The sequence below is a fragment of the Schistocerca cancellata genome, chromosome 1 (genome assembly GCF_023864275.1).
Source record: "Schistocerca cancellata isolate TAMUIC-IGC-003103 chromosome 1, iqSchCanc2.1, whole genome shotgun sequence".
Lineage (NCBI taxonomy): Eukaryota > Metazoa > Arthropoda > Insecta > Orthoptera > Acrididae > Schistocerca > Schistocerca cancellata.
Window position 1 is genome coordinate 354,405,217 of NC_064626.1, and position 26,075 is coordinate 354,431,291.

At 45.4% G+C, this 26,075-nt stretch overlaps 1 protein-coding gene and 1 non-coding gene across 2 annotated transcripts in view; both read left to right on the forward strand.

The window, feature by feature from the left end:
* Nucleotides 1–26,075, forward strand: part of LOC126175785 (uncharacterized) — a 635,812-nt gene that overhangs the window by 331,502 nt on the left and 278,235 nt on the right. The gene's annotated exons all lie outside the window — the stretch shown is intronic.
* On the forward strand, nt 16,989–17,063 carry Trnap-cgg (transfer RNA proline (anticodon CGG)). The gene has a single exon. It is a non-coding gene; the product is annotated as a tRNA-Pro (tRNA).

Genomic DNA, 26,075 nt, shown 5'->3' on the forward strand with positions numbered 1-26,075 from the left:
TCCGTTTTGTAGTATCACGAAATACGGGAGAGAGTGTCACTGGAATGATACCAGATTTGGGCTAGACAGCATTAAAAGAAATGTTTTTTTCGTTGCCACGGAAACATATCACGAAATTCCAATCACCAACTTTCTACTCCGAATGCGTAAATATTTTGTTGACACCGACCTACAAAGGAAGAAACGATCACTACGACAAAATAAGGCAAATCAGAGCTCGTACGGGAAGATATGGGTGTTCGTTCTTTGCACGCGCCCTACGAGATTGGAATAACAAAGAACTGTGAAGGTAGTTCGATGAACCCTCTGTCAGGCACTTACATATGATTTGCAGAGTATCCATGTAGTTGTAGATGTAGATGAACACATTGGCGGGCAGTACCCTAGAAAATGGTAGATGTCGGCTTCAGATGGCATTTTGTTCGCTAATGACTCGATATGATCACACGGAAAGTGTGGCAATGCCTCGTCCACTGCTCTGTCACTGTGGTTGTGCCCTTCCCAACCGCGTTGCGTGTGAACAACTTTCTGACGTATGGCTTCCTACCTTAGAGCCTACAGTCTATAAAACCTCTAGCACTTCCTTGGTTTTTCTCCCATAATACTACAGACACGTTGCATAGCCCCCGGAAACAGCTCAACCTTCTTCAAAAATTTCGTAAGCCTTTAATCTTCGGCATTTCTCAAGATCAGATCGTATTCGCTATGATAGTCACATGCAGTCTTTCCACACCAAAATACAATGGGACAATGTAACTCTAAGAGAAATAAATAATACTGCATTTATAATCAAAACAGGTTAACGAAGGAATGCAACCTTTAAAGGAGATGATTAGGATGCATCTACAAGTATTTTGGTTCCGATGCGAGTTTTCTGCGGTTCACGGCTACAAAGGAGCAACTTTACAGCCAGTTTTGGCCGTTCAGTCACATGCAATGAACACTTTTCTATCGGGACAAACCATACTTGGAACCATAGCATCACTTCTCGTGGTAAATGTACGCGTGTTACATAATATTAGATTGGGAAGCTGTATGAGACACTCACATGTGAACACTAAAACAGTGACGCTGAATGAGAGAGAAATAGCGATACAGAAAAAGAAATTTGCTTCTTTTATTTCCAGAAAAAGAAATTTGCTTGTTCAAGTGATCTGGTTTCTACATTCTCCAACCAGTTTTATCTGGAAATACGCGTCACAATTCTCGTCCTAAGCACTGAGCTGGGAACATATTTCGACCTCCTGAAAGATGTTGAGTTTGCTATATTATTTCCATGTTATTTCAGGTAAGTATTGACATCTTTGTTGGCAAAGATTTCGTTCGATTTTTTTCCTCCCATATTCCACTTGTCAGGCAAAGTAACTGTCACACATGACCTCTTTCATTTAAAAAAAAATCGTTAAATTACAACACACAAAAAATCACAACATAAAAAATTCTGTCAGTTTGGAGGACATTTCTCAAAAGAGAGATATAGAATCACTAAGGAGCAGTTCAAGTGGAATTCTTGTACGCTCAGTATCGGTGTGTCTGCTGTAAATGAACTGATCCTCGTAATAACATCCTGCTCCGCACATTTGCTCCTCCAGATAATGGAGGTAAATACATTTCACTCCTCCCCCCCCTCCCTAAAGGTTAACAAGATGACTGCGTTAGAAGCCCGACAGAGGCGCTGGCGGTTTAAATAGCTGACCTGCAAAGGCGGAACATCCGCCGATGTGACACCCAAGCATCGTCTGGAACAAGAATTTGGACTTCACAGCGCGTAGGTGTTCGTGATTAATAGCCCCGCTCCGCCTAGCACCTTTGACGTAGCGCTGGAGAATACTGCTCTGCGTGGAACACCAATTAGCTTTTTATGAGAATAGCTGGCTCCGCTAAGTGCACGCACCACGCCTGTGACGCGCTTCATCAGTCAGCGCCGCGGCGCGGCCCGCATTAACATAAGTAACGAAGCGTAAGCTCCTGATCACAGCAGAGGCCCCGACCAATACTGCGAGATAACGGGCGAGCGTCCCGAGCCATTAGTAAGCCAGAGCTGTGCGTGGGCGGGCAGCGGGCGGCAGGCGATAACACAGCGCCGCCCGCCTGGAAGCTGCGGACCTGGCCACGCTGACCGCCGGCATTCCAGAGGGGGGCGCTCTCTCGTTCACGTCTCGAGACGGCTGTCCCCAACGTGTTCCATTAGTGGCATGATTAATGAATACGTTTCCTCTGCGGGAGATGTACAGGCTCAGAGGTAGCTGTGACAGGAATCCTCGTTACTTCCGCAGATGTGACGCGTAAGGCAGGATTGTCAAACAAGGTGGATATAATTGAGGCGCTGAGAACCATAAGGGCCTAAAGCACATCGTCATCGATTTTGAGAGTAGCATGTACGCATGCTCCTGACATCCGTTGATCTTATGGTGGACCAGGTTTATCTACACTCATGATCATATATTAAGAATAATTGCAGAATGTGGTGCCACACAACGTGGCATTACACAAAACTGGCGCTAATAGCATAGGCACATAGGGAACACACACGACACAGATCTGTAAGTCCACGGTATTGGTGATAAGTTGTGAAAACCGTCCCGAAACACATGTGCTACAAAACGCCACTGTTTCCTGCGCATGTACCTCGACATTAATATGGGATATGCTCACCATTCACACGCACGCCATACTCTGGATCAGGTGGTCGAGCAGCTGCTGAGGTATAGCTTCCCATTCTTGCACCAGTGCCTGTCGGAGCTCCTGAAGTGTCGTACGGGTTTGAAGACGTGCAGCAATACGGCGACCGAGAGCATCCCAGATGTGCTCGATGGGATTTAGGACTGGAGAACAGGCAGGCCACTCCATTCGCCTGATAACTTCTGTTTCGGAGTACTCCTCCACGATGGCAGCTCGGTGGGGCCGTGCGTTATCATCTATCAAACCACGACCTCCATACAGGTCCATTTCAAGGACATTAAGGGGTTGGTATCTGGTTCCTGCTTCACGCCAGATGAAAACCCGGCGAGAATCACTGTTCAGACTACACCTGGACTCATCTGTGAACATAACCTGGGACCACTGTTCCAACGACCATGTACTGTGGTCTTGACACCAGGCTTTACGGGCTCTCCTGTGACCAGGGGTCAGTGGAATGCACCTTGCAGGTCTCTGGGCGAATAAACCATGTCTCTTCAGTTGTCTGTAGACTGTGCGTCAGGAGACAGCTGTTCCAGTGGCTGCGGTAAGGTCCCGAGCAAGGCTACCTGCAGTACTCCGTGGCCGTCTGCGGGCACTGACAGTGAAATATCGGTCTTCTTGTGGTGTTGTACACTGTGGACGTCCCGTACTCTAGCGCCTGGACACGTTTCCTGTCTGCTGGAATCGTTGCCATAATCTTGAGATCACACTTTGTGGCACACGGAGGGCCCCTGCTACGACCTGCTGTGTTTGAGCAGCCTCCAGTCGCCATACTATTCTACCCCTCATAACGTCATCAATATGTGTTCTTTGAGCCATTTTCAACACACAGTCACCATTAGAATGTCTGAAAACGTCTGCACACTTAATCGCTGCACCGTACTCTGACATTCACCAACACACCCCTGCATACGTGAACTGCTGCCAGCGCCACAGTGCGACGACCGCAGGTCAAATGCACCGAATGGTCATACCCCGAGGTGATTTAAACCCGCAAACCGCCAACCAGAGCGTTGTTTCACCATGTACCAGCATTATCCTTAATTTATTAGGGTGAGTGTATATATGTAGCCCCTCACTGTATACACGAACATTCACGAAAAATCGTCCCACCGACTTCTCGGATAGTCATTTCCATATGGGCCCAAAGCCCAAGCATAACTTTGTTGATCTGTGCTGCTCAGTCGTTTACTAGAGTTCGCAGCACAATTTAAAGTCTACATCATTTACCTGGTAGTAGTTGTTCTTCATAGTGGAAGGTGTTTCGGCAGTTTTATCTGAACCAGAAGCCACACAATGTGCTTAATGAAAATCACCATGAACTGTTGGAATAAGTCATATTTGTATCTGTTCTTTATATTCTGATTCTAGTTTCGCATTAATTACAGACTTTACAACTGTCAAAAGACGTTGTTGTCACTAGCGTACATATAAGGAAATTTTGTACATTGTAATTATAATCTCAAATATTAACATTTTTAACATAATGTGGGTACACAATTTTTGGTAGGCAGTGTAGATGTTGCGGCATGATTAAAAAGCAATTCAGGTCTATGAGACTGGCGGTTTGTCTATAAATTTGGTTTTAACAAACATCTTTTCTTCTCAAAACTGTAAGTATAACACAGGGAACTTTAAGTCACATGGTAACTATCTTACTCAAAAGTCACAACTGATAGGGCAGAGAGACTCTATACAGCAGTTTGGACGAAACGGAGCGGCGTTGACCCCTCTCTCCCTCTCCGCCAGTAGATAGCTTAGTGGCATTGCGACCATAGCGCCATCTGTGTCTAAACCTTTAATAGAAAATCCTCACAGCCAGAAGACTCAGTAGGGCGCAAACGTGTGAATCAAGTATGCAAACATGCCACGGAGATGCATTCGTGCTTCCTACAGCCAACTGAGCGAGTTTGAAAGGGGTCAAATAGTGGCATTCCGAGTGGCGGGATCGTCCTTTCGGAAATTTGCCACACAAGTTGAACGTGCTGCGTCAGTTGTGCAATGATGCTGGTATGGTTGGTCACGTGAACATTCTCAAACCTGAAGACGAAATTCTGGACGTGCACGCTGCACAATCGCCCACTAGGGTCGTCGTACTGCAAGGGCAGCAGTGGTAGATCGTACAGACGTGCCACCACGAACAGTTGCGAAACGTTTATTAGCAGTGGGACTACGGGCACGCACGCCCCTAGTCCATCTTGTATTCGTACCACAGCATCAACGTCCACTGCTCGACTGGCGCCATCAGACGATCAGTTGGAGGACGGAATGGCGCGCGGTGGTCTTCAACGATGAAAGTAGATTCTGCCTGCACGCAACATGTTCTCATTTGCGCGTAGATGTAGGTATGGTAAGCGCTGTCTCGTAGAGTGCATTCATCCAAGACACGCTATCTCCACCCTAGGCCTCATTGTCTGGAGTGCGATAAGCTACAACTCTCGTTCGCCTTTTGTGTGGAGGGGACGGTAACCAGCGCTTGGTATGAGCTGGTTGTTGTTGGTCTAGTTCTTTTGCCGTTCTCGCAACAGGATGGTGATGCGTTGTTCCAACCGGATAATGCTCGCCCACACGTTGCCTGTGAAACTCAAAGTGCTCTGTAAGACGTGCAGCAACTTCCCTAGCCAGCACAATCTCGGGCCTTGTCTCCAGTCGCGTCGCGTGTGGCATGTGATGGGTCGAGAAGTGACTCGTGCGACTCGTCAACCAGACCACTTACAGAACTACGTTAATAGGTAGAACAAGCGTGGCATAGCGTATCCCCGGACAGTATTCACCATCTGTACGATGGACTGGATGCCAGAGTCAGCGCCAGAGTTGCCGCCCATGGAGGCTACAGTACGTACTGATATGGGTGTTTCAGCGTGGGTCATATACTTCATATGACCTATTGCAATAATAAGTTCTGAGTGAAGTGGAAATCTCTAAAAAGGTGCGCAATTTTATAAATATACAGGGTGGTCCATTGATAGTGACCGGGCCAAATATCTCACGAAATAAGCATCAAACGAAATAACTACAAAGAACGAAACTCGTCTAGCTGGAAGGGGGAAACCAGATGGCGCTATGGTTGGCCCGCTAGATGGCGCTGCCATTGGTCAAACGGATATCAACTGCGTTTTTTTTAAATAGGAACCCCCATTTTTATTACATATTCATGTAGTACGTAAAGAAATATGAGTGTTTTAGTTGGATCACTTTTTTCGCTTTGTGATAGATGACGCTGTAATAGTCACAAACGTATAAGTACGTGGTATCACGTAACATTCCGCCAGTGCAGACGGTATTTGCTTCGTGATACATTACCCGTGCTAAATGGACCGTTTACCAATTGCGGAAAAGGTCGATATCGTGTTGATGTATGGCTATTGTGATCAAAATTCCCAACGAGCGTGTGCTATGTATGCTGCTCGGTATCCTGGACGACATCATCCAAGTGTCCAGACCGTTCGCCGGATAGTTACGTTATTTAAGGAAACAGGAAGTGTTCAGCCACATGTGAAACGTCAACCACGACCTGCAACAAATGATGATGCCCAGGTAGGTGTTTTAGCTGCTGTCGCGGCTAATCCGCACATCAGTAACAGACAAACTGCGCGAGAATCGGGAATCTCAAAAACGTCGGTGTTGAGAATGCTACATCAAAGAATCAAGCAAAGAAGCCATGACTAGAATATCTCACCACTACAGCGACAAGAAAACCGACTCAGAAGATAGTGGCAGCGACGTTACCTTTCCAGTAAACAGTTTCGCTAGCGACGGCAACATCCCCAGCGGTCGCTGTAAATATGTCACATAGGTCTGGCCGTTTGCTACAGGAAATAAATACTCGGCCCGGCAGCTGGATTGGCAGTTTAAGTTCGCTAATTAATTACCAGCTACCTAGAGGGCCGCTACTTCGCCGTCAGAGTAGAAAGCGCCACATCGACGTGTAAAGATGTATTAACAGGAGTTCCTCAAGGCTCGATGTTACGCCCTGTCCTGTACAGTGGCTACGCTGCAGACCTTCCGTTGTCATCGTATCTCAGCAAATACATATACGCTCGTCATACCACTGTCATCTGCAGACACAGATGACTAAGTGTGATAAGAAGAACTCTTCAGGATGTCTGCAGAGATATCGAAACTTAGGCATCACACTGGCGCATTAAGATTAATGGCGTCAAGTCTTACGATTGGCCTCACAAAACGACGTCAACATGTAACAGCTGATCACCAACTGATATAGAAACATCACGCTGGCGAAGTCTAGAAGAAACCATCTGCCATCTTCGGTAGGCTATGCCAATGATTAATGAAAGATCCATATTCTCTGAAGAATGCGGTCTAGTAATCTTTAGAGGGTTCTTAAACGACACCGTGGACTACGCCTGCTCCGTATGGGGGACCGCAGCAAAAATACATGCAGAAGAAGGTCAACGGATACAGCATAAAGCGCTGCAGATCCTCTGCCACCTTGCAAGAAATTTTACAGCCCGCTACCTCTACGAAGCTACAGGGGAAAGATGTATGTCCCAACGTTTGAAGGATCACGAAGCAAAATTATATCGTAAGTAGCGACACACCAAATTCTTTCATCCGACGTCTATGTTAGCATAATAAAGATACCTATCGCTTTCGGTGGTCCATGGCCATAGTGGACAGGTAGTTGGCCCACCGTATACGTAGGTTTGAACGTAAATAGTGACAATACTGCTGTGGAGACACTACGCAATGAAATCTACTATTGTCGCTGATAGCACACGGTGTTGACATACCTACCTTACCTCCGAGCAAATGGACTCGCCCCTCTCACGTCACCGGCGTAAGCACAATCGAGGGAAACACAGTCACTTGTGAGCGGGCGGTCTTACGTAACGGTGTCACTGTGTTTTCGAAACAGGAACAACGGAGTGGATCAAGATTGAATGTGCCAGAGGTCGTACAGCATGACAGTGTCATCAAGGTCTTCAAGAGGCGTGCGGGAAATCGGCATTGCCGTACATAACAGTGGCACGTTGGGTAAAAGCCTTCAACGGAGGTCGGCAAACTGTGGCAGACATGCATCGGGCAGGTCGTTCTAGCGTCTCTGAAGAAGAAGTGCATGCTGTTGCCGCGTTAGTGGACAGTGATCGACGCCATACGATTCGTGAGCTCTCCCACGAAATCGGATTAGCGCACACGACTGTGCTTTGCATCGTGAAGGAACTCCTAGGCATGCAAAAAATTGCATCACGATGGGTTCCGCATGAATTGACGGAAATGCAGAAATGGATGCGTTACGACGCTGCTCAGACGCACTCGAAGCGCTATGAGCGAGAAGCGGAGGCTTTCTTACGCCGTATCGTAACACTGGATGAGACATGGACCACATTGTACGAGCAAAAACTGAAACGCCAATCCAACGAATAGTGTCATTATGGGTCGCCGCGAAAGTCGAAAGTGCGTCAGAGCCCCAGTATGGTGAAAGTTGTGGTGATTCTCGTATGCGACTGTGATGGTGTTATCTTAACACATTACGTTCCTCCACGGTAGACAGTCAATGCACAGTATTACTGCTCGTTGTTGGAGCATCACGTGCGACCATCTTTGCAAAAGAAGCGGCGACACTTTCTGCGCAACCCACCCATCATTTCGCACGACAATGCGAAGGCGCATACAGCGCAAGCTGTGGCTACTCTGTTCGGTCGATGGGACTGGGAAGTACTGTACCATCCACCATATTCCCCAGACTTAAGTCCATGTGACTGATTTGATTCCGAAGATGAAGGAACCACTTCGTGGCATTCGCTTCAGAACCGTTCCAGAGATTCGACAGGCATTAGACCGCTCCATTCACACCATCAACGCAACAGGCTGTGCTAACGGTATACTACGCCTTCCACATCACTGGCAACGGGTTCTACACAACGCTGGTGACTATTTTGAAGGACAGTAACAGGTGCAAACATGTAACTCTTTTGTATCGCTTGTGAATAAATAGTTGCCACTATTTAAGTTCCAACCTTCGTATTAGTTAGTGGCGAGTAAAAACTGGCACAGTTTAATGATAATAAAAACGCCAGAAGTCCAGGAAAAGCGACCACAACCTGAACTAACAGGCAATACTTTCAGATAAAAACTGAACTCTATGGCCAAATAGGTTGATCTATTCAGAGGAAGTCTACAATGCGAATCGACAGTTCGTACTTCATCACTGGAATCTATGTTAGGCTGATATTCGAATACGACTTTCACTTCGCCTTTCTAGATCCAGACTTTGATTTCGGAAGTTGTCGACGGACGTTAAACACTAATATCCTTAGATTTCGGAACTGTGTGTGTGTTATTTAAAACGGTTCTGGTCTTGTTTGTTGGTACAGATTCGATCACACGTTACTTGCAGTCGTACTGTTCACACTTTACTGCGTCGTCTACATGGATAGCTGTAGTGACCCGCCTTGTTTGTGTGGGGCTACAACACAAAACTAAACCATATACATTTATTTTAAAATAAGAACTGCTTCATTATTTCGCCACATAATAAAGTCACTAAGACTGATCTCTCAGTAAAATGTTCATCCCTGTGCGTAGCATCTTTTATCGTGGCATGTAGGCCGTTGGAAATTGTTTAGCTATTCCAACCTAAAAATGTAAAACTATATGTTTAACCGATCTTAAATTCCAATCTCTTTTGGTTATATTTCATTATTAAGCTTCAAATTTGAAGCATTCCTCAGTGCTTACAACTGTATATTTGATAGGTATATGTTTCTTCGAGATAAAATTGCGGCCATGAATGAGCTGTAACCAGGTGCTACATGTTAAGGGACATTAACTAGACCCTAGGTAATTGGAGATATTCGCTATTACATTGAGTCGTCTCCGCAGTCACAGATCCGAAAATATGGAATGGATGGGGCCAGCCAAAAGGCAGGCGGGCTGCCAAGACGGAGCGCGGAGTAGCGTATCTCCCTGATGGAAACAAATGGTAAAACCGGCGGATTAACGTGGCATGGCTGCAACAGGGGGCCAGCCGTTGCGTTGCCTTTGTGGGAGATATTGTCCCGATCAGATAGCTGTCCTACACGTAACAGAAATAAATCTCTTTTCTCTCAGGATCGTTCCACTAGATGGCTACGCCGTTCTGGGAGCTTTCGCTGTCGGTACGCGGCACCAGCTACACGAAAAGATTTCTACACTGCCCGCCCGTCACTGGAGCGGTTCCCGGAAATGCACTACCGGAACCAAAACGCCTTTTTCCTAAACTTGTGCACAGCTTTCCTGCAGTACGCCGTCTGCTGCTGATTCTTCGAATTTCCATTACACGCCCGTCGAAGAATACTTATCACATGAGAGAACTTCTTTTCATTCGTAAATGGTACAAATTCCGTTGAATGACTTCGTGAGTTTTAATACAATGACGATTCCGCATATCGGTGTCATATGTAAATTAACAAAAATTGTCCAGTTTTTTGTTCCATGTATGTTTCGGTTGATTTACTCAGAAGGTTTCAGCTGATTCCCTCTGAAGCAACTTCAGTGATGATTTCGAGGATACATGTAACTGTTTCACTTAAAAGTACTATTTCTGTACATTCATTTCTTATTAGAGTATACAAAGTGTACCCTGCACATTGTACAATGTCACGAGGTGGGCCATTCGCAAGTAACTCGTCGTTTGTCACAGTGCCATCCTGCGTGCGCTATTGGTTAGCGACCGCGGCTCTGGTCGCAAATGTTCCGGCGTCGATTCCCGTTGATCTATTTTTCTGAGCCTCGTGAAGCCCTTCGAACGAATACAGTAAAGACACTCAAACGCCATATTGAAAGATGCCTCAAACTGGGAGCCATACGACACTTACTTATTTTATTGTTCATTGCTTTCCACGTTTGTCGGTCCCAAAATAAATTTGTCCTACACATGTCTGAAGATAGTCAGTAGGAGGCAGTTCGGCTTATTTTACGTAAACATTCTCATTTGCTGACTCACGTAGGGCCCACAATATGAAGATATCGGCAGATAAACTTATGTCTGATGTTCTCTCCGTGACAGTGTAAGATGCCCGTCTTAAGGACACAGAGGACAACAAACATCAAGAAATTATGCTATTTCAGATATGAACTACACATAGGAAACTGCAGCGATGAAAAAATTTAATACTGTAAACATTAGTATCAAAATAATTATGTTATATGATCGACTAACATAGTTAAGATATCCTGGGGCAGGCATAGTGATGTCACTCAAAGTGCGTCTCCATAAACCTTGACTTCAGCTATGTCTCTGTAGGTAACCACGCTTAGTCCGACGATCAGATGCAGTAAATGATTGGAGGTTAAATACTGTACATATTATTTTCAGTATTTGCTGGATAACAGGTTGCAGATGTTTCTCGAAAATTATTTTTCAGCTGTTATGAAAATCTTTATTATTGTTACCAGTTTCGATTGTTATTAATCATTGTCATCACTACAAGAAGTTTTTCAGTTACAGGATCTGTGTGGATACATACGTGGCATTCCAACTCATTCTACATAACGTCAAAAACTCGGACCGGACACCGGAACTCAATATATTATTGCCAGCAACGATAGTGCTAAATATACTCTGTTCATCATAAGAATAAACCCGTTGTAAACATTCTGCCATGTATTCTTCCGAGTTTGCTTGAATTTCATTGGATTTCGCTTCACGTGAGGCGGAAGTTAAGTTGTGACCAGTACAGTCCAGTCCGATTATAAGGATAGGTTGTATGCTGTGTTAACACGGACATAGACTGAGCGATAATGTGGCGCATTAAACTTGGACAGCACTGGCCAGCCAGCGGTCCAACTAACCTCCAATTGCAGTTCAGACGTAAAAAGAGACGAGCAAAGAAACAATATAGCTTCGAATGTCATTTAATTTTTAAGGAGAATGAAATCATATTCGGCAAAACTCCAGCACTACCGCGCCCTTCTTAGGTGGCCAGACAGAAAGCATAAAATGCTCTCGTTACCACCTGACATAGTATTCTAATCACAAACAAGAGCGAGGAAAATTCCTACCTAAACACAGGATAATTTTTCTGAGCGAGCTATGTATGGTGCAAAAGCATACTGCAAGGATTTCACCGCACTGTTGAATACTGGAACCACTAAAGGTATTAATTACAGTCAGTGGTCTGGTAATCTCTAAGCTCCTTCCGTATCCGAATGCGAGAAACACATTTTAATTCTGGAACTGTCATCTGCTACGTTGATAATGAGTCGATCAACAACAGAATTCACGATGCCAACCAGGCGCCGCATTTTCTCCTTTTCTTTTATGACGTGCTGCTTGCTCTACATCGCACCAGCGTTCGGCAGTGATATGTGAAAAAGCTGCGTGCGTCAGTTCCACTACGCCTGGCAGCTCAACAACCTTGTTATTTCTCGGACCAAATCCCTTAAATTTGCTCCAGATCAGTTCTGTTGGGTTCATATTGTAATGGTACAGTGGAAAATGTAAAAATGCAGCATTGATTTGGTGTGCTCTTGGTTTTTCATTTTTGCTTTAAAAATTAAATTGTTATCTTTTCTTAATTTAAGCAACATTTATTAACAGAAATAATTCAAAAGCCAAGATCGCTTATATACTGTTTACTGGATAACCAGTTTCAACACACTACAGGTGTCATCATCGGATCTGAATGTAGATTAACATTTATAAACCACTTGGATATAACGATACATGAGACAGACCAGCTGATATTAAATCACTGTCACAAAAATTAAGAAACAACTACTCTCCTGGTCATTCTTCTCCGTAAGATATGTAAAACCGAAGTCACAAGATAAAACTATTTGGTACATGACTGCTGCTCGACTGTGAGAGATCGCCCCACAACGCACTATGTGTTCACTGCAAAATTTATTAACAGTCTTTCATAAAATATCGATGATTAAGAATTCATATTTGAAATAAAAACACGAATTTTGCGTGCAGTGTGTAATTAGAAGTATGAAGACGTGCATTATTCATAAAAATGATGACGAATTTTACAACTACGAGATGCAGACATTTCAAAATGAGCGACAAAAAAATGACTTAGGGGACACGTGAACCAGCAAACCATGAACTACATTAATTTATCAATCTATTGCGCTGTCGATTCCGCTTTGCATCCTTTGTGTATATTTACGCTGTATCCAAAATATTCAATTGAAAAACTTCAAAGCCGATTATCTCTGTGTATTTACGAAAAACATCAAGAACTACATATTTCTTGGTACTTTCTTTACGAAACAGGAAGCAGCCTCAGCCATTTTCATACCGCGTATTAACATCGCGAAAATTGGAGGACAAGAGTGCAGAGGCTGTGACTGTACACGATTTTTTAAATAAAAACTACTTAGCTAAAGCGTCATTAAGAAAAACGTTGATAGCTGGTAACAGATTTGTATATCTTAGAGCTTAATTTAAAGAAACTTACTAATAATATATGTAATACATAAGTAGCACCTACTGCCAAGAGCGTAACAACACCAGTATACGTTTGCTACGGCTTCTGACCAATCATCGCCTTTGTGTTTGTTTACATCAGGTTTATTCTTATGACGAACGGAGTATAGCACAAATGGTGCAGCCTATACTTCCCAGCGACCTAACTCTGCCATACAGTGGATTTATAGTACGCTCGCCAACCAAGCAAAAACTGAATGGACGAAGTTAATGGACATGGACGGCAACGTCAAACGCAGATAGTATTGGGCGATCCAACTGGAAATTTCACGCTATCCTTTTTTTCTCAATTCGGCTCTCACAAGAAAAAATTGTTATTGTCAGAAAATGTCAGGTCACGTAACACCAATAAAACGAGACATTTGTTAAAGTCAGTACCCTCTACAAACTGTGATACCTGACTCATTGACGAGTACATTGTGCACATACTAACAATATGTAATAAATACCATCATTTAACGACCATTACATGGTACAATTTGAAACGGTAAAGATTATTTCCGTTTTAGAGTAGCTCTTAGTTCCGCTGGTAGGCCCATTGCCAAATGTGATCTGTCTTTTTAAATTGAACGTTTAAAGTTTTAGAACCTTATGTTATGTTTCATTGTATGTATAACTGGATTTTATTTTAAAAATTTGTGACAGTTACATTACTGGCCATTAAAATTGCTACACCACAAAGATGAAGTGCTACAGACGCGAAATTTAACCGACGGGAAGAAGATGCTGTCATATGCAAATGATTAGCTTTTCAGAGCATTCACACAAGGTTGGTGCCGGTGGCGACACCTACAACGTGTTGACATGAGGAAAGTTTCCCGACTTCTCATACACAAACAGCAGTTGACTGGCATTGCCTGGTGAAACATTGTTGTGATGCCTCGTGTAAGGAGGAGAAATGCGTACCATCACATTTCCGACTTTGATAAAGGGCGGATTGTAGCCCATCGCGATTTCGGTTTATCGTATCGCGACATTGCTGCTCGCGTTGGTCGAGATCCAATGACTGTTAGCACAATATGGAATCGGTGGGTTCAGGAGGATAATACGGAACGCTGTGCTGGATCCCAACGGCCTCATATCACTAGCAGTCGAGATGACAGGCATCTTATTTGCATGGCTGTAACCGATCGTGCAGCCACGTCTCGATCGCTGAGTCAACAGATGGGGGCGTTTGCAAGACAATAATCATTTGCACGAACAGTTCGACGACGTTTGGAGCAGCATGGACTATCAGTTCGGAGACCATGGTTGTGGTTACCCTTGACGCTGCATCACAGACAGGAGCGCCTGCGACGGTGTACTCAACGACGAATCTGGATGCACGAATGGCAAAACGTCATTTTTTCGGATGAATCCAGGTTCAGCTTACAGCATCATGATGGTCGCATCCGTGTTTGGCGACATCGCGGTGAACGCACACTGGAAGCGTGTATTCGTCATCGCCATACTGGCGTATTACCCGGCGTGATGGTATGGGATCCCATTGGTTACACGTCTCAGTCACCTCTTGTTCCCATTGACGGCACTTTGAACAGTAGACGTTACATTTTAGATGTGTTACGACCCGTAGCTCTACCCTTCATTCGATCCCTGCGAAACCCTACATTTCAGCAGGATAATGCACGACCGCATGTTGCAGGCCCTGTACGGGCCTTTCTGGATACAGAAAATGTTCGACTGCTGCCCTGGCCAGCACATTCTCCAGATCTCTCACCAACTGAAAACGTCAGGTCAATGGTGGCTGAGCAACTGGCTCGTCATAATACGCCATTCACTACTCTTGATGAACTGTGGTATCGTATTGAAACTGCATGGACAGCTGTACCTGAACACGCCATCCAAGCTCTCTTTGACTCAATGCCCAGGCGTATGAAGGCCGTTATTACGGCCAGAGGTGGTTGTTCTGGTTACTGATTTCTCAGGATCTATGCACCCAAATGGCGCCAAAATGTAATCACATGTCAGTTCTAGTATAAGATATTTGTCCAATGAATGCCCATTCATCATCTGCATTTCCTCTTGGTGAAGAAATTTTAATGGCTAGTAGTGTATGTTTCATATTTTGTAAGAAAGTTAAAGAAGTGCCTGTCTGTATCCTTATGTCACATATGTGTGTCTCATGAAATGGATTTTACCTGAAACCAATGAAATAAAGATGAATCAATATATAGAATTTAAACATCCAATATGTAAATAATGTTATAACACATATAATATCTGGATAGCTGGACAACATTACTGTTAGACGTCTGGACCACTTTGAAAAGGATACAGTGGGTTCCATTCCCCGTTCTTATCAAATGCGAACAATGGTTCAAATGGCTCTGAGCGCTATGGAACTTAACAGCTGTGGTCATCCGTCCCCTAGAACTTAGAACTACTTAAACCTAACTAACCTAAGGACATCACACATATCCATTCCCGAGGCTGGATTCGAACCTGCGACCGTAGCGGTCACGCGGTTCCAGACTGAAGCGCCTACAACCGCACGGCCACACCGGCCGGCCCAAATGCGAACATGTGCACCGTCTCCGTCAGCGGGACGTTCCTTCTCGCACTACGTCTCGGTAACAGCTACTGCCTGGTCACTGTAAACCTCCATCCACTGCATACAGGAGTGGAAGACGTGTGTTCGCAACATGATAAAAGTGCTCCGTCACGACACCTCCTTTTAAAATGTCCTCCTGACAATCGCTTGCGAAATGCGTGCGCCACGCACAATAACCGCGTTGGGTGTGCCCAGCCCACGCTCGCTGTGCGCCGGCAGTGCAGGCAGGCTCTCATTGTCCATTGTACGCCGTGCGTCCGTCACTCCGGCCGCAGCTAACCGCTCTCATCCGAGCCACGTTCCCTCGCGAGCGAGATCTTGGTAGTTTCCCTCCGTCAGCAGGAGTGAGCCACTGGTGACAAAAAAGGAGTACTAAAATGCAGGGCTCTCACCCGCGCCATTACGTTCGGTGGGAAAGTCTTTCTAAAACAAATGTATATTTACATATATAAGAACAGAGAGATCACCCAGTTATTAGAAAATAGTTTTCCACAAAAATTACAAATAACCATAAATTGACCGTAAACATTTCATTTCTGATAAATACAAATCAGTTTTCAATTTATCAGGAGATTATAAGTTCTGACGATTGCCTCAGAACTAAGGGAAACATTCGGAAAATATTGATCGTAAACGTTAGAGTTCAGCTTATTTTAGTTTATATCCGGGACAATTCGGTCCAGACAATAATATGGAGGCCAAGCCCGTCTTATAGCATCTTTTTACGCGTTTAAAGAATAGAGACAGCGGCTTGCTTGACGTGGAATCTGCCTGTTGTGAACTAGGCATTCTTGTAACGACCAGCGGATTAATTCAGCAGTATGAAACTGATGAGCTGTACTATCACAGCCAACTATGTCGACTGTGCTCCTATAAAAATGAGTAAGTGTGCTCCTTTGTTACCATCTGCGCTGCAGTCCCATTATCATGATGAAATTACTAAACGTGTGTACATGAGATACTTTTCATGAACACCTTGCCCTAACATGAACAAATGACATCACACGTCTCGATAAACGTGAAAGTTATAAGCACACATGTGCAACACGTCTTCATAAGTTTAGAAGAAGCTACGAACGTATTAGGAAAGTAATAGTTGAAATGTCGACTGAATATTTTGACGTGGCGTGAGCGCCACCAGTGTTAACTACTGTCTAATTTTGCACGCTGACGTACAGAAATCATCTTTCTATTGTACCTCATTTCCCATAGTGAAAATTCCACCTTCTACTGAAGAGAACAACGATGTAAAGTTTGGAAGGTAGGAGACGAGGTACTGGCGGAAGTAAAGCTGTGAGGACGGGGCGTGAATCGTGCTTGGGTAGCTCAGTTGGTAGAGCAGTTGCCCGCGGAAGGCAAAGGTCCCGAGTTCGAGTCTCGGTCCGGCACACAGTTTTAACCTGCCAGGAAGTTTCATATCAGGGCACACTCCACTGTACAGTGAAAATCTCATTCGGTTGTTAGCAAGCCATCCATTGCGTATCTTGTGTTTGAAACAGAAACGTATAAAACCTCGAATCTCAATACACTACAGTAAGTAAATGCTTTTACCATTACAAGTCCAACCCACTATAGGGAGCAACTGATGTTCACCCACATTCTTAAGAAAGAAAATTTGACGCACATAAAGTACGTATTTAAGCTTTTTAAGTCACCATCTCGTAGATTAGAAGAGTGATATAGGAGAGAAATATGGCCATATTCAGACTACCGTAGGTCTCCTTCTCTTGCAAAACATCTGGTTCTACTGGTGATTTTTCTCACACACGTAGAACGCTAACTACCACAACATCTGCATGAGATAAAGATCTGTACTGACTCCTACGAATGAGAAAATCACGCAGCACGAAATTATGTTATTGTCGTGTAAGAGAAAAGCTTCGACAAATGCTTCTATTCAGATGTGTGACGTCTTCACAAAGAGCTGTATGAAAAGGGTGTTAGTTGCTACTTATGCCACCGACTGGTTTGACGTTCTTTGACACTACATTATGCTCTGGCGCGTGCTGACTTTAAGTGCAACCGGAGAAATTGCGGCTGCTATTGAACGTTGGAAAGCGAAGTTGGCGAGGAACAGCGTGCGACGGGCCTAATGAAGAACGCGTTGGCCGCTGGTTCCACAGCCAATTAGCATGCTTGACGTAAGAAGCTGCCGCTATTAACTGTTCCGCGAACATCGTATTGCGATTCATATTCGACTGTTTTTCATACGGTAGAACTACAATTTGCACAACGTTTACCATGACCACGAAATACTATCCATATTCTAAGTATCTAGTTTCTTTGCAGCTGAAGACTCTTATTTAACCACGGCTGATTTCGCAGACATCTGCACAGACTACCCACCGTACAGAAGGTGAGGACATATACAACCTTGCCTTTGGATATTCTAAACGACATGAGAGCAGCCGCAGATAGTTTTGCACAAACCTGTGAAGCTTTGTGACCCGATGCCAAATTGTGTGACCACACCATTAGGTACGCAGATTCACAGATTGTAGCTCTCTCCTGTGACAAACTACCGCTGCAGTGGGCTCAACAAAATATTTTTGTAACGTATTTACCTCTAGAGGACATCTGATCTTATTATTTAGTTAACCCACAAATATACATGTAATTTGTTGGATGTGTGGATGTGATTACCAAGCTCTCTTTCTGGTGTAAGTAAACTTTTATTAAAAAAAAAGTGCAACTCTAATATGACAAGCATCCTACTTAATCGGCTGTCTTCCGCATCTGGAATATATTTGGTGGTGCTAATGAAATAGTATTTGACAGTCACAGAAACCTGTAATCTGTAAATAAACTCCAATCTGTGAACCAAAGATCTTTCTTGCTCACCAAAGTAAATACCAGACGAATGGTTTAGCAGACAATTGTAAGCCGGCCGTGGTGGCCAAGCGGTTAAAGGCGCTACAGTCTGGAACCGCGCGACCGCTACGGTCGCAGGTTCGAATCCTGCCTCGGGCATGGATGTGTGTGATGTCCTTAGGTTAGTTAGGTTTAATTAGTTCTAAGTTCTAGGCGACTGATGACCTTAGAAGTTAAGTCGCATAGTGCTCAGAGCCATTTGAACCATTTGACAATTGTAATTTGTGTGACTGGCTCACTGGCTCTCTTGTTGTAACTCTTTTTTTGTTGAATGTCTGAGGTATGGATGACATACCAGCCCGGGATTAGCCTTAGTAAGTGTAAAAAAAAAAGTCTAAAACTACACAAGGCTGGTCGGTTTACCAGACCAATAATTGCCCTCTTGGTACTTGGATTCGCTCTGGATCTAGCTAACCTCCATTTCCGCCTCCTTATAGATGGCCCATGACGCACTCTACCTGGAGTTAGCAATTGGAAATCCTGGCAGTAGAAAGTATTTTCATCGCTAATATTCGACCGGCAGTAAGAGAACTGTTAGTGGCGTACACTTGCTAATGGGCTGACTTTAGGGCGTCTGCGTTGTGTCACTGGGTGTGACGCTGTTGATGGTGACCCGTCAGTCGGATGAGGACGTTAAGTTTGGCGGTCTCCTCCTCCCCTAGTTGGGTTGATATTCAACAGCAGTAGGCTAAATCCCGGTACCGGGCTTCACCTCCTTCCCTATCTGTATCTCATAACCATCAACAACATAAACATGGCAACAGACGCGGGTCCCAGAAGGGAGAGGGGGGCAGAGGAGGTCATTAGCCACCCACCCTCACCCCCGAGAAAAATAAAGCAGAAACACTTTACTAACCACTGATGTACGCAAATTATTATGATTATATTAAAACATTTTGTATATTTTATTTTTAGTAAAACCTTAAGTAACTTCTTCCTAGCCTTCTTCCGTGTCTCCACGGGGTCGTCACGTTATTCAGGATTTGGCCTTATCAGCCACTCCATTGGCTGGGGTGGAATTTGGGTATTTTATCTGTCTGTGTGTAATGTTAGTGCATTTGCAAGTATGAAAACGTTTTCTAAACGTCGCGAATTGTGTAACTGAGGAGGGACGTGGGTACCAGCTCATTATTCAGGTAGTCGGATGTGGGAGACCGCCTAAAAACCACATACAGGTGTGTCGGCCCTCTTTGTTACTCTGCAGGGCGGATTCGACCCGGGGCTGGTACATTTTCCCATGTCCCGCAAGCGCGCGGTTTAAGGCACTTCGCTGACTGTGTGGATTAACAGCCTAGGCATCTGTGGAACATTAAATGTGAGAGTTAACGTAGGCTATCTATGGGGTGAGGGATGGAGAGACAGTAAAGGATGTGCCCGACCCCAAAAATCCTGAATCTGCGTCCCAATGACACTAAAATCCACACACGTTCATCAGACACATACATTGCACAGATACACTTAAGACACAAAATTGACACTTGGCAAAGGAAAGGTACCATTGTGCGCAAGGGAGAAAAGCCTTTCGAAGTAGACGGCTCCACAACCCTTCGGGAATGTCCTATTGAACAGTCTTACAACAGGCTTCCTGGCAGATTAAAACAGTACGCCGAACCGTGACTCGGCCCTGGAACCGTGCCTTTCTTGAACAATAATCTTACAGACTGAGCTATCCAGATACGAAACCTAGGCTGTGGCTAAGTCATTTCTTCACACTATCTTGTCTTCCAAGAGTCCTAGTCCCTCAAGACAAGTAGGAAAACTTCTATGACGTTTTGTGTGTAGGAGAGAGGCACTGACAGAAGTGAAGACGTGGTAGAGGGAAAAGTGAGTCCTGCGTGGGCAGCTCAATCGGTATGAAAATTATCAGCTAGAAGGAAGTTTCCGGGCTCGAGTTCGGATCGGATGCACAGTTTAACCTGCGAGGGAGTTTTATAATAGTGCACACTGCGCAGTAGAGTCACACGTTCATTCTCAGTGCCAAAAGACTTTACTATTCTTTTTTGCCTCCCTGTTTCACAAGCCAGAGGACTGTCCGTTCAGCTTAAAGGAACAGGTATTTGGTGTGGCAGTTGGACATCTAAACGACGCGATACGTACAATTACATGAGGGAAACCTGGATTTCAAGGTCACATTAGGATTCCGATGCATTTGAGTCGTGTCGTGTGTATATGGAGCGCTGATGACAGCAGCGAAACGTAAGCCTGCGTCGGGAATCCTCTGTAGATTAAGAAGCTCTCTCGGCTGTGCGGGAGAAGGCAGCTGGCGTGTGGCGTGGTGCGCGGAACCCGTTTCTCAGTGACGCAGGCTGCAGGGAGCGGGGGCGGTGCGAATTGGTACAGGGGAGCGAAGGCGGGGGCGGAGACGGGGGCGGAGGCGGAGGCTGCCACAGGCGGCGTGTCGCAATACAGCCAGCAGCGGCGGCCCAACTGTGCGTGGCGTGCGGTCCCCCAAGTGCTTTGGTCCGCCCGCCAGCTGCCACGGTACAATTCACTCTTTCAGGGTCCGCGAGGGATGAGAAAAGTGTGCCGCACGCTCTTGGATGGTTACTTAAAAAAGTAAGGTGTGTGTGTGTGTGTGTGTGTGTGTTGTGTGTGTGTCTAAAAGGGGGGGGGGGGGGGAGGGGGGCAGCCAGCAACACAACAAACCAACAACAACAGTACTGTCGCTTAGGAAACTCTATACTAATAAACTGATATTCATCCTGGTAAACAAATGGAAGTTTGCAAGCAGAAAACACACTTTTTTTGCTGCTGTTTCTGTGGTTATTTATCGATACGAGGGAATAGCAGCAATATAAGGTGCGGAATGGAAGTGGCTGGGTGTTTCAATGTACGTGTTTAAGTTCTTAGAGTAGAGGTTATACTATTACGTACAGATAGTATCAGCGTCCAGGGGGGGTTTCTGTCCATTAAGGCAGAAAGCACCTCGAAAATGAAAAAAAAAAACAAAAAAAACATGAAAACCATGAAATTCTTTGTTGAGGATTATGACGGTTTGTGCTACTACAAAAGTACACTCCTGGAAATGGAAAAAAGAACACATTGACACCGGTGTGTCAGACCCACCATACTTGCTCCGGACACTGCGAGAGGGCTGTACAAGCAATGATCACACGCACGGCACAGCGGACACACCAGGAACCGCGGTGTTGGCCGTCGAATGGCGCTAGCTGCGCAGCATTTGTGCACCGCCGCCGTCAGTGTCAGCCAGTTTGCCGTGGCATACGGAGCTCCATCGCAGTCTTTAACACTGGTAGCATGTCGCGACAGCGTGGACGTGAACCGTATGTGCAGTTGACGGACTTTGAGCGAGGGCGTATAGTGGGCATGCGGGAGGCCGGGTGGACGTACCGCCGAATTGCTCAACACGTGGGGCGTGAGGTCTCCACAGTACATCGATGTTGTCGCCAGTAGTCGGCGGAAGGTGCACGTGCCCGTCGACCTGGGACCGGACCGCACGACGCACGGATGCACGCCAAGACCGTAGGATCCTACGCAGTGCCGTAGGGGACCGCACCGCCACTTCCCAGCAAATTAGGGACACTGTTGCTCCTGGGGTATCGGCGAGGACCATTCGCAACCGTCTCCATGAAGCTGGGCTACGGTACCGCACACCGTTAGGCCGTCTTCCGCTCACGCCCCAACATCGTGCACCCCGCCTCCAGTGGTGTCGCGACAGGCGTGAATGGAGGGACGAATGGAGACGTGTCGTCTTCAGCGATGAGAGTCGCTTCTGCCTTGGTGCCAATGATGGTCGTATGCGTGTTTGGCGCCGTGCAGGTGAGCGCCACAATCAGGACTGCATACGACCGAGGCACACAGGGCCAACACCCGGCATCATGGTGTGGGGAGCGATCTCCTACACTGGCCGTACACTACTAGTGATCGTCGAGGGGACACTGAATAGTGCACGGTACATCCAAACCGTCATCGAACCCATCGTTCTACCATTCCTAGACCGGCAAGGGAACTTGCTGTTCCAACAGGACAATGCACGTCCGCATGTATCCCGTGCCACCCAACGTGCTCTAGAAGGTGTAAGTCAACTACCCTGGCCAGCAAGATCTCCGAATCTGTCCCCCATTGAGCATGTTTGGGACTGGATGAAGCGTCGTCTCACGCGGTCTGCACGTCCAGCACGAACGCTGGTCCAACTGAGGCGCCAGGTGGAAATGGCATGGCAAGCCGTTCCACAGGACTACATCCAGCATCTCTACGATCGTCTCCATGGGAGAATAGCAGCCTGCATTGCTGCGAAAGGTGGATATACACTGTACTAGTGCCGACATTGTGCATGCTCTGTTGCCTGTGTCTATGCGCCTGTGGTTCTGTCAGTGTGATCATGTGATGTATCTGACCCCAGGAATGTGTCAATAAAGTTTCCCCTTCCTGGGACAATGAATTCACGGTGTTCTTATTTCAATTTCCAGGAGTGTATTTTAGACAAAATATTTATTTAAATGGTCTAAATAACAATTAAAATGGCACCTTGCAGAGTGAGAGACGCCCACTTGTTGCTCTATGACGTCTCTTCTTTGAATCCATAAGCCTAGGGATATTTTTTTCCGTTGCTTAGAGCTTTCGGCTATTGGCTACATTGTTGTCTGGTATTCAGTTGTTTTCTGTAGTAAAAACGTAACAAATGTGCTTTCCATTTTTGAACAAATAAATACCAAGACTGATCTCCAGAGTCTTCAAGAAAAGGTCTGGAGGACATGGAAGAAAGAAAATGGGGAATCCTGAAGAATGGGATACAATGCATCGGCTTTGACAAATGACATCATAAGTTACCAGAGACGTATTGCACAGATTTAATAGCATACGTTAATGTTGAGAAAAAATGAATGCAAGACAAAGAAAACAGTTGGTGGATACATTCGTATTCGTTTTTCGAACGTAATGTTAGGTACAGTATTTGATCAAAAGTGTCCGGACACCCCCAAAAACATTCGTTCTTCATATTAGGTGCATTGCGCTGCCACCTACTGCCAGGTACTCCATATCAGCGACCTCAGTAGTCATTAGACAGCGTGAGAGAGCAGAATGGGTCGCTCCGCCGAACTCAAGGACATCGAACGTGGTCAGGTGATTGGGTGTCACTTGTGTCATACGTCTGTACGCGAGATTTTGACACTTCTAAACATCTGTAGGTCCACTTTTTCCGATGTCATAGTGAGGTGGAAACGTGAAGGGACACGTACAGCACAAAAGTGTACAGGCCGATCTCGTCTGTTGACCGACAGAGACCGCCGGCAGTCGAAGAAGGTCGTAATGTGTAATAGTCAGACATCTATCCACACCATCACACAGGAATTCCAAACTGCGACAGCATCCACAGCAAGTACTATGACAGTTAGGCAGGAGGTGAGGAAACTTGGATTTCATGGTGGAGCGGCTGCTCATAAGCCACACATCACGCCGGTAAATGCCAAACGACGCCTCGCTTGGCGTAAGGAGCGCAAACATTGGACGATTGAACAGTGGAAAAACGTTGTGTGGAGTGACGAATCACGGTACACAGTGTGGCGATCCGATGGCAGGATGTGGGTGTGGCGAATGACCGGTGAACGTTATCTGTCAGCGTGTGTAGTGCCAACAGTAAAATTCGGAGGCGGTGGTGTTATAGTGTGGTCGTGTTTTTCATGGAGGAGACTTGCACCCCTTGTTGTTTTGCGTGGCACTATCACAGCACAGGCCTACATTGATGGTTTAAGCACCTTCTTGATTCCCACTGTTGAAGAGCAATTCGGGACAGGCGATTGCATCTTTCAACACGATCGAGAACCTGTTCATAATGTATTGCCTGATGTCAGTTTCCTCCAGCACTACCTCAGACATTAGTCGAGTCCAAGCCACATCGTGTTGCGGCACTTCTGCGTGCTCGCTGGGGTCCTACACGTTATTAGGCAGGTGTACGAGTTTCTTTGGCTCTTCAGTGTCTATAGGTCAACTGAAGAATAGGATACTAGTACTACCGAAGACGAAAAAAGCGACAAACGTAAAATTTGTATCCTGTATTCTAGTTGATCTATATGGGACAACTGAAGAACGGAATATTACCTTCGTAACCTGCGTCCCTGATGAAGACGCCCGAGTTACGACGTCGAAATATTGTGTTGGGAAGACGCAGACCACCTGCAGTACACCAGATTCCACGAGATGATTCCACACCGTCCGACTCCATCGCGTACCCTTTTCGCCACAGCTACCCAAGGGCTTCGAGAAGTGTTACCTTCACCGTCATCAGGCGTGGCTGTGATGCTCCAAGGAGACGCCGCACTCCCAGTTTGGAGGAGACTGTACTGCAATATGTTGAGGAGAACCAGTCAACCAGTACATGAGCAATTTCTTAGGCTATTAATGAGTAGAACTGCCAAACAAATGACGTACTGGGTCACGCCTAATCAATTACTCGTAGAAGTGGTAGTGTTACCAGCATATTTTCAAATGGTTGTAGCACAGAAACGGTACATTTCTGGACCCAGGTTCCTACGCAAAATATTATCCACTCACTGACCTCTACAAGTCCTAGACGTCTGTAACGGGAGTTTCCGAAAATCTTATATTCTTATCGGGTCAGCAGCCAGATCGTAGTCATCTTGACACGATATTTCAGCAGTCTATATGATGTTCAGGCGACAAGGATTCCTTTTGTGTACGTAATGGTGTACATGAAGGATGGTGGAACTGTGGAACGCAGTGTTTGTACAAAATCAACTAATGCTGGCCAGTATCTACTGCGATGGGATTTCATCCGCCGCATCAACTTACGGGGGTCCCGAGGACGTAGTAGGAGAAAGGTAGTTCAAGTAGAATGACTACATCGACAGTCACTGTAGTTCGGACCTTCGCCGGAACCAGCAGAAGAGGTACGTAGATCGGTTGCTTTTCTACCATATGCTGGTAGCGTTTCTTAAAAGATATGAAGGATTTTCAAAAGATTTAATATTAAAAGTGTTTTGCGTACGCCAGCCAAGACTGGAGCTGCCCTTATTTCGATTTAAGATAATCCAGGACTGAGGAAGTCCAGCGGTCTACATAATACGCTACCATTGTGGGAAAACGTAGCAAACAGCGTTCTGACCTCAAGATGGTGATAAGATGGACTGCAGAAATACAGCGTCGAGGTGACTATGTAATCCTGCTCCACATACGACAAGAATATGATGAATTAATACGTCGGGAAAGTTTACGTAACGACACTAAAATAAATTACTGGGAAATACATTTATAATAGGATACAGCAGGGTAGTCTGTCAAGTTTTTTGGTGCCTATTTTGGCAGTATCAAGGAATGGGCGGTAATTGTAGTCTCTTCACTCCTTCAATAGCAGCGCAGGATGGTTCTTGAGATGCCTCTGGATCTCCAGTATTTCCAGCAACCAGAATTTCTGCCCATTGTTCCCAGGATGCAGTATTACTACAGACAAATATACCAAGAGGAAGAAAACCCTAATGATTGTCCAATCCAGCTTTGTTAAGTTGTACTCCATTATAAATTGATTTGCCAATAATTTATTTTAGCATTCTT